This window comes from Fringilla coelebs (genome assembly GCF_963513975.1).
Source record: "Fringilla coelebs genome assembly, chromosome: 9".
Lineage (NCBI taxonomy): Eukaryota > Metazoa > Chordata > Aves > Passeriformes > Fringillidae > Fringilla > Fringilla coelebs.
Genome location: NC_140067.1, coordinates 14,953,881 through 14,964,600, shown reverse-complemented (window position 1 = coordinate 14,964,600; position 10,720 = coordinate 14,953,881).

The following is a 10,720-nucleotide window of genomic DNA, read 5'->3' as shown; positions in this document are numbered from 1 at the left end:
AGTGGGGAAACAACCCATCTCAGGGGGCACAACCTCAGCTAGTGGTGCTTCCTGTAGCAGTACACAGGGAAGCAACTTTCAGCATCACAGCATAAAATCCTCCCACTTCTCCATAACTTTTGGGGTAAATTTAAAAAGGTTTAAAAACTTCTGTAGGAAAACCAGATGCCCATATTTAACTTAAAAACCTTACATCATCCTATTATATCCTCAGAAATCTGTAATACAGAAATGCATGCATGTGTCCTGTTTCTTTTTGCTTAGTTGCACATCGCATTCAAAATCCCTAACACTACTCATTATTAAAGTCCTTTGCAATTATTAGGGTGGTTCCCATTGTCTGTCAGCCTCCAACGAGGAATGAACTCCAATTTTTTGAGTGAACAGAAATTCTGACAAACCCTCCCATCAGTCACTGAACACGGGAAGACTCCAGTCCTCTCGAAAACCTCCTCAGGATTGCTCACCCCGCTCCATCAGCTGTAATGCAATACACATTTCACACTGCAGCATCCTTTTCAGTGGCATTTCAGCTGAACAGAGATGTTAGACTGTCACGCTTATTTAAGCAGAAGGGTTATCACTGTTCCTTCACACAATACTATATAGCTCAAAGGTGCCATAAGAAGTCCCAGATATATGCCAAAAAGGTTTGTGAAAATAAACAACGTAAATTTGCTCCTTTAAGTATCATCATGACAAATTTACCGGGAGGCTGGAGAGATAAAATGCAGCACTTTAAATACCTAAACTAATCAATAGAGAGAGCCAAGCATGCAATCCATTTTCTGAGAAGGGCAACGTTTTAAGGTTAATTCTTCATTCATATAAATACAATGCCAGGATCATTATTTAACTTGAAGCAGCCCTTCATTAAACTATAATATTGGGCTCAATTTAGCACTAAAATGAGCCACCCCAAGCAGCCGCCTTCCTGCAAACGCGGGCCGAGCGCGGGAAGGCCGCCTGAGGGCCGCGCTGAGGCGGCGGAGCTGCGGCGGGGGCGGCGCGGCGTGCCCGCTCCTCGGGCGCCACCTCGCGGCGTTAGGGGTTAGCGTTAGGATTAGGGGCTAGCGTTAGGATTAGAGGTTATGTTAGGGGTTAGAATTAGGGTTAGGCCCTTAGGGTTAGGGGTTAGAATTAGGGTTAGGGGTTAGGGTTAGGTTAGGCCCTTAGGGTCTAAACGTTTGTGAACGTTTCCAGGGATAGTGGTTCTACCACTTCAGAGTCTCACCAAGATTAAATTCAGCAGCTACTAGTTTATCTGTCCTCAGATTCACCTTAGAACATCGTCTGGTTAAATACTAGGCTTTTTCATGATAAAAGCGATAAAAAGCACTAATTATCTTTGTGATTTCCAACCATGTCACCGCAACTTTGCAACCGCCACCTCCTATCGCGGGCAGGGGGACGGTGAGCGGCCTGCACACACACACGCACACCCACACCCACCCACAGAAACAGACAGACACAGACAGACACACAGACACACACACACATACACATCCCCCCCACAGACCAGACACACACACACACACAGAGCCGGTTTGCATACCACCTCTGCCCACGGCCGCCAGCTCCCACTGCAGCTCGGCACAGACGCTGCTCCTGCGGCTGCCCCGGCCTCGGGCGGCCGGCTCCAAGGCCCTGTTGGCAGAGGGGGGTCTGAGCAGGGAGGCCAGGGCCACATCCCACTCTGACACCACCCTCCAGGGCTCCCTGGCAGCACAGGACTTCGGTCATTTGTTGGCCAGATAATTCCATATATTAGTACTAATAAAAATATTTCCTGTCACACCTTGAGGAAGCCACTGGATCTTGCCATGCCTCATTTTCCACCGTTATAAACCAGAGCTAAATATTTCTTTTAACTGTAATACTGTAAAAATCCAGTGCTGTTTCCATCTCTCAATATCCCTCCTTTTGTAACACATTATCTAATTTCTATCCCCTAATTAACTCAACAGCTACTCCATCACTCCTCAAATATTGCTTGAAGAAGGAAACAAAGCCTCTGTGACTAAACAAGCTTTTTCCCTCAGCTTTCTCTCAAACATTGCCCAGTGTGATCTAAGTGACACTGGGGAGCACTGGTACCATCACCATCTGCTGAGGTGCAGCACCCGAACAGGGACAGATACGCCCATCCCCACAGTCCTGGGACAGACGCTGCTTTGGCAGCCGCTGGCCTCCACACAGTCAGTGCTCATGCACAGTCAACTTCACAAGAAGGAAAAGGATTAGCGGCCCTTCTGGTCAAAGCAAAGGAGATAGCACGAGTTCAAAATGACTTTCCCGTGACCACACAGGAAATCTGCAGTGAGATGGAGGGTATGACCGGAGACTTGTGACCACGGCTCATGCTGGGCACGGCAAGGGACCACCCCTTCAGCAGTGGTGGAAAGGCACACGCACATGCTTCTGAGATATGGATACAGAGTGAGCTTAATGCCTTTCCTTGGCATAACCCATCTGCAATGTGCTGCAACTGGCCTAAGTGGTGAATTAAAAGTGAACTTTCTCTCAGCACTTGCATTGGATTTCTTTGCTTTGGACTTCATTTCTCATAAGCAGAGCATTATTTAAATCTAGTCAACTGAATTTTAAAAAGAAAATAAATTCTTATGCCTACTAGGAAAAAAAACAACCCAAACATGAAACAGGTCTGCCTTTTGTGAGGGTCATCTGCAACACACAGACACGGAGGGTCTGTCCACTGTGTGTACTGAGCACTGGTGGCAGCCAGCAACAGTTCCAGGCAGGAACTGATTTCACGGGTTTCCCAAAGGTAAGTGCATTAGCACAGATCCCTGCCTAAGACAACAGAGGGCAAACAAAGGAGACACACATCTTCAACAAGAAGGCCAAAGGTGGCAGCAGAGCCATGGGACTCTGCTGGGTTGGCAGGGTGGGGATTGCTCAGAAGTGTGAGTAATGGCAGCATATTCCTGGTGAGCACCTCAGATGTCACATGCCCTGGACACAAAGATCCTTCCATCCCCATAAAAATGGAAAAACTTATTTTGAAGGGCAGGAGGAGGGGAGCAGAGAGATGTAGAAACAAATGGGTTCAAACAAAGTTTTATGAGGCGAGCTGGAGTGCACTCAGCCTGTAAAACAGCCCATGGTAGTGTCAGGCCACCACTGGGCAAAGATACTTCATGATGGTGTATAATCAGGTTTTATGAGAGGGATACCACTGTCAACAGGTGATTGAATGGCTTTTTGCATGATGGACCTTGCCAGGGATCAGCAGGGGGAAGGACAGAGACGGCCATTTACCTTGACATGCTTCTTCCACACAAGCCGAACTAATTGCACGCGTCAAAAGGAAAAGGCAATGCATGGCTTTCATCCGCTCCTGATAACGATCAGATAGGGCTCTTCCTGTCTTCTCCAGCAGCCCTTCCTCCAGCATAGCATGCAGAGGAGGAACAAAATACAGCTTTGAAGGTCAGGTAATGGCCTAATTAAAGCAGAATTCCAACTCCAACGCTGTGGCCCTGCCCTTTTAAAGCACAGCACTGGGTCAGGCTGTCAGTGTGGTTTAGTGCACTGGAGCTGTTAGCACACCCCTAGTAATATGCTCTTTGGCTTAACATGGGTCATTTGACAAGGAGGTTTCTAAATAATTGCAGCAAGTGCAAAAAGACACATGTTAATTTTAAAGCAGTTATTGCCCTGTGAAGGGTGCCTACCCCCAGCCCTGCTGGAGATGGGGAGAGTTTTCAGAGGCTGTGAGAGCAGGTCTCCCCTTCAAAAACCAAAGCACAGAGTGGGTAGTCAGGGATGGGGAGGTCGCTACGGAGGCCTTTGCAGCAATAGTCAGGCAGAGCTTAAATCTGTTACTTGCCTGGAGTTCCAAAAAAGTGTGCAGTGGACCTGCAAGTATGGATAAGCCCTGGGAGCTCTGCTCTCTAGAACATGTATGATGTACTACCCCTCAATTTGCACAGGCATATATTTATGGCCCACTGGTATTTCTTTGGAGTGTAGGGGGAAGTAATATTCCTTTTGACAGTATTACTGCATGGCAAGGGCACAGGTGTTCTTGGGCTTGTTTTCAGTTAGACACAGGCCTGAATGTATAGTGAAAAGTGAAAAGGTTTTTTTGGCATGATCTCAATCCAACATCCTCATGCTTTCATTTTGTATGACTAGTCCTTGCTAGGGCAGGGAAAGATGCTTGCTTTCTTTTTCAAAATGAAGTAAAATAACCCCTTTTTACCCTGTTGATTATTAATGGAGTTTGGGCAAGAGAGATGTCGGTCTGGGAACAAAGTGTTCTATATAATATGCTGCTTTCTGTGTCTCCCCAATTCCTTCCACCAGCTGCATACTTCACCAAAAGGCTAGCCCAAGACAGGGCTCTGACACACCACTGTTCCCAACAGCTACAGCTGTCCAAAAGGATCAGATCGCCTTCTCTGATCTTTTACTCCTTTTTTAAAGTGGTTAATACAGCAGGCAAACAAATAAGGTAACTGTGACATTTCTTTTCAAATCTTCAGAAGCAAGAATCAGACCTGGGGTGAGAAAAGCAGGTGCAATTGCTGCTCTGTAATCCACTAACGCCGCCAGCACAGACAGCTTTTCCTGTTCTGACTCTTTTCCAAATCAGTCAAACAAGTTAGTTGCAACTTTCAGAACAGAGTTGTATGTTGCTTTATTTCCCACTTTAGGGCCTAGGATTAATTCTGGAGTCCCAAGTAACAACATCTTGTTTCCTGATACAGCCAACAACAGCAAGTTTGAGGGATGCATAACTCATGAGCAGTGCTGCAAATACAGCACTCCCCTGACACCTACACCTGTTTTTTGACCCTTCATGGTGCCTGAAACATGACAGGCGAGTACAAAAATTAAATTCCGTATTAAGACATAAATTATTACTTTATTATATTAAAATGCTAGAGGTTAGTACACATTAATTGGGAACATTAGTCATGCCAAGGTAGAAAGTTATACGGGAAGAAGATTAACGAAAAGACATAGGAGCAGCCTGCACAGGGCTCAGGAGGTCTGAATTCCTGGCTCCTCCACGATGTTCTTGCCTAGCTGTAGGCAATTCCCATATATCAACACCAGTGCTATATTCGCAGACACCACACTCTTGGCTTAGGAGTGCAGTGAAACACCCAATCTTGCTGTTATCTCAGCACACATCAGTATCAAAACAGCTCAGCAGGCAGACCCACCAGGTCTAGGCCTCATTTCTCCAAACTGTTCCAGGCTGCTGTACCTGACAGCTGGCAGCAGAGGGGAATCCCACGAGCCATTCCCTCCCAGGCACAGGGCAGCCTTGCCAAGGCCCCAGCCCACCATGCTGGAGCTGGGTGAGGCTGCACACAGGCAGCAGCAGCCAGCAGAAGAGGCAGCTTCTCAAGACAGGTAAACCCCACCAGAGTTTCAGTGCCTTACTTCTGACCCAGGACAACAGTACCAGATTTTCTAACCAAAACACTGTAAAGGATAAGGGGACTTTATTCAATACTACCCAGTAATAAACAGATATTCTGGCAGCCACACAGCAATACCTCTGACCAACACAGGCTTCCTTTGGATCTGCAGCACTACTGCTTTCTGTGTCAGTAAAAACATTTTTGTGCAGTAATACTAACACAGCTCTTTATCTAATTGATCTACAAAGAACAAGCATCTATACTGCCCCAAAATAGGTAAAGAAAGTGCTTACCTGATGGAGGGACTTTTCTCTGCTGGACAGATGATGATGACAAGTGCCCAGAGATGAGTGGGAAGATGAGATGTGCCAGATGCAGCAATTCACCTCTGGAACCTGTGTTTGTCTACTTGCTTTGCACGTGCAGAATGAAATATCTGTCTCTGATGAGTAACTGTGGGGAAGTTACTTAAACTTCTCAGTTACGCTCTGTGTCAAAGACTGGAAAATCATAATTCCTAAAACCTGACACCTATAGCCACAACTAACCTTACTTCTGCCTTTTAAGAGACAAGTCTTCAGCCAGCAGTCAGTTTTTACCATCTCTTGGATAGTCTTCACAGGAGTTAGAGACATCAACAAATGCTAATAAATCTCATTATTTGATGCATTTATTGACAGTTGATGCATCAGCAGATGAAGCCTAGAAACTTATCTGCTGAACCCTAAGAAACTAAAACTAAAAAACTCTCCTCATCTGAAAGGACATTCAGAGAGTGGAATCCTATCAATTTTGAAGTGATGTGGGTACGGATTTGTATCAGCTTTAGGCAGGGTGAAAATTTGGCTTTGTTTTAAATTTACATTGCTTAAACTTTGTTTCTCAAAAATCCTTTAAGATTCTATTGGTGGCCTGTTTTTTGTGGTGGCAACATCACATGAAAACTAGCTATTTATTCCTTGAGGGTTCCCCCTGCCCCCACATGATTTGGGAGGAACAGCAGTATGGGGTTTTTTGATTTATATGGAAAGAGGAAACCACCCTGGGCAAAAAAGTCTACAGTCAGCAGAAGCAGCACTTTGTCTTCAAAGACTTAGACACAAGGCTCCCAAATGATTAATGTTTCTAACTCACATTTTTCTTGCAGATGTGATTACAGAAGAGAATATGAAGAGGAAATGATTTTTAAAAAAATTGTTAGAAATGTGTATATGTATTTTCAAAACAAGGCATGACACAACAGAAACCAATTTTCTGGCTGGTTTTAAAAGAATAAAGTCAACAATTACAAACTCAGATGCCAGAGTGTTGTGATGTTAATACCTTGTCACAAAACTACGTATTCTGCTTTCCTAGAAAGTTACAATACTTGCTCAACCTGAAAGAAAACAACCTATGAACAATTTATTACGTAACTACATATTAACATAAATAGCTAAAGTCAGGCTCCACACTTGAAAATTGACAAATACTGTCACGTATCACAACATTTAGTTTGCAATGCTTTTAGTTATGGAGTATCACAGACTTCAAGAAATTTTAGAACATCCAGTATGGCTGTGGTACCCAGGTCCCAGTTTCCTAGTCTTCTGCAGTACCTTTGGAACAAGAAAGGAAGACTTCCAGTCTTCAATCATTATTTGAATTTGGATAAACAAAATGAGACTGGCATGGGAGACAGTCTATTTTGGATTTTAAACACATCTTTTTCATGCATAAGATAAAGGACAAGAGTTTAAATTACCACACACAAACCAGACATGAAATGATGCAATTAATTTGAACAATCATCTGTGAACATCTATGATAAACCTCGATGACATCAGGGTTTCTCCCTCCTCTCTCAGTCACAAGGTACACAATTGCCTTGGAAAGCACTGCTGTCAAAGGAGCAACCAGCTTTAACATTAGGATCTTTAATTGCAGAAAGCTCTTTTAAACTTCTTTCCTAGGTACCTGAACTGAGTACAGCCCCAACTGTACTCAGATGCTGAGAGACACAAAGAAGCTGGGTTTCAAAATACATTCATGCATCTGCCTGTGCCTCTGATTTTCAACCTTGTCTTCAAAAGCTGCCTTTGGCATTGCAATTCATTCTTCATTTTTCTTGGACATTCCTGGTTGGGTGAATTGGGGAGGAGGCAGTATAGAACCAAAGATAGACATAAGCTTACTGCAAAGCTTTGCTCAATAAAATCTGTTGATTGCAGCCTGATTCTCATCTTGTCAGGCACTTTTCCTGCACAAAGTTTAAAAAAAGAAAAAATTTCCTCCCCAGGTTAAGTATCCTTGCCAGATACAAGGTGTAGATGTATCCACACTGTCCTAGGTGCTGTGAGCAGCACACCCACGTGAGTGCTGCCCCCACACACAGGACAGGGACCTCCACTGCCACCAGGCTCTCAAAGGTGACCCTGAGTAAACACCAAGTTTGATAAACTCCATACTGGAGTGTGATCTCATATTCCACAACAATACCAGCAAGATAAGACTTGTCCTTTTGAAGGCTTGTGAAGGAACAAAAACTAGCACACTATCTCATAGAGCCAGCTGAGAAAAGGGAGAGACTGAACACAGATGTCATGCACTCATATATATTTTTCCACACAGTTGGGGGATAAAAAAATCAAAGGACACTGACAAAGAATGTTTGCTGGTGTGGGGAGGGCACTGACATATTCCTGTTTTGCTCTGTTTTAAGGGGAAAAATCCCTGTTTACCTTACAAAAAAGCCCTCAAAAACTTTGTTGAAAAGTTTTGTGGAAAACATTTACAGCCATTTCTGCTGACAGTAAAACTCATGTTTCCAACCATCTCTCTGAAGTAGCCTTTAGTATTAACAGATGTCTTGCTGGAATCTGCCTGAGCCAGTGAACTCATTCTGAAGGGACACAAAAAGAAGTGCAGCATTTTTGCTCCACATAATCTGAACATTAAGTTGCTTTCTCCCAGATTTTATGGATTCGACTTCTATCATGCAATTATTATTTTATCTTCAAGAAGCAAAGACCTCAGATGCAGAGCACATGAGCCTACCAGTCAATGTAATTTACTTTTCCAGATCTATAGCTTAGCTGTCAGTAGTACTGGAGCAAAGTGTGGGTAGTAGGTATATGGTCTGGGCTATAAATAGGAGACATTTCATTTGGTGGTACAGGCCTTGCTTAGAATAGCAGCAGCCTCGATGGCTGCAGCTTTAAGTTCATTAATTCAGTCAGGAGAAGGCACTGAAGATCCAAAGCAGATAATTAGGCCAGAGACAGCCATCATAGCTGTTAAGTTAAGCAATTACTGCAATATATAGTGGTTTATATTTCTGCCTGTACTTTCCTCTGTTCTTTACAGACTGTCTTCACAGATATAAATACACCCCTCCTTCCGTATCAACTGCTTTTCATGATGTTTGTCCATATTTACACCCATTGTTACACACTGACACACTGCTGTGAGGCAATCTTGACAAAGCCAGCCTGTAACTGCACAAGTCTCTAGCATTCCTTCTCCTCTTGCCAATTCTCCAAGTCATACAACATTTTTAAAGTTATTAAACTCTAAATAAAGGAGATTAAGGATTCCAAATTCTATTCTGTGCTAAGAACAGCAATCAATAATTGTCAAGACTGTAATAGTGCCTTTAGGCCCTCTAGGCCATTATTCTCTACACTAGCTTTTTTCTCTTTTTTTGGTAAAGAGACAGTTTATAATATTTTCCAGTAACTGCTACATCAAACTCAGAGTTCTGGTACAGTCAGAGCATTCAAATTATCATACCAAATTAGGTATGTTTCTCTTACAGAACAAGGTTTTTCATTATTAATAATGAAACTATGTTTGAAATAACATATAGATGCATACAGCACAGTAGTGAATCATTTCTTAAACATCAGAGGAATGTAATACCTGTATACTTGAACTATTACCACAATTCCCATGAATCACCATTTTAACCTATTTTGTTCCCAGATTTTAATTTTTTTTCAATAGGAAGATTATTCTCTGTGCAATTATTTTGACAGTCATATTTATTACGAAAGGTTAATGTCTGTATGTAGCAAATGTGAAAATGGATTCAGGATCAGCCTTGTAAGTGTGCAGGAAAGGGGCATAGAATGTTTATCACAGTATTTTCCATTTTTATGAGGATGCAGTTGGTTATTATGACAAGGTTAAAGGTCTCAAAGCCTTCATTTTTAGGCCACAGGTGTTCTTTGTAGAGGTTTTTTTTAATAAAGAAAATTATTAGTCCTTTAAATTAGCTCTTATTGAAAGTTACCACATCTGTGTTATGTGGTAATGAAGCTGGGGGAGGAGGTCATGGCAGGGGACTTGTGCTTGAAGAAAACATCTGGGTATTGCTTTGACATTCACTAGCAACTTTTTTTATTTTATTAAAAAGTAAGGAAATTGTACTGAAATCAATTGCAAGATGCAAACAATAAATAAAATGAAAATACAGGATCTGAAAAAAAATAAAATTGGTTGGAACAAAAACCACCTTTCCCTTCTATTGCTCCCCTCCCATGAATTCCAACTGCTGAGATAAATTACATGGGCAAATGCAGCATCAGTTAAAAAATGGTTCAACCAATACCTCCCACATACACTAGTCATTCTGTCTTTCAGATGAGGAGCTGCTGTCATTTTAAATAAAGCTTTTTGTTGTATTGCAACTTATTTTGGCTGCCATTCTATTTACTACATCATTTCAGAAACAGGTACAGTGGCCTCAGGAAGTCCTCTATATAGGCATTTTTTCCCCACTTCCCCAGCTGATAAAAGCAGAGAAACTTTGTTTCCTGTGGACAATTACACCTATCACTTCCATTCACAGGAGCAAGGAAAAGTCTATTTTCAACAAAAGGGGGATTTAAAAGCCATCAAAATCCCCAAGTGGAAGCTGCTGAGTAATTCCATGATGGTTCTTAATTGTCAAGGCTGATAACTACATATTTAGGAACTCCTGCATTAAGAAACTTGGCAGGGTCAGATGATGTTCAGCTCCATAGCACACACAGCCAGGGGTGTTTATAGGGCAGTGGTTACAGTATGCCTCAGAAATCCTAAACAGCAGCATACCCATGCTCACTGTATTTTCTTGCTCTAAGTCCTTGCTTACAAATGCAAATTCCATTTCTAACCTACTCAAGTTCTTACACCACTCTCAGCACTGCAGTAACTGAGGCTGTTCCCATACCACAGCAATTAGTTGGTCATCTGTTTCCTCAGGCAGGGAAGCACAAAGGTATAAATCCTCTGTTTTAATGCCAGTTTTCTGTTCTTACTAATCTTGGCTTTAATATCAAGAAATTTTTATTGAC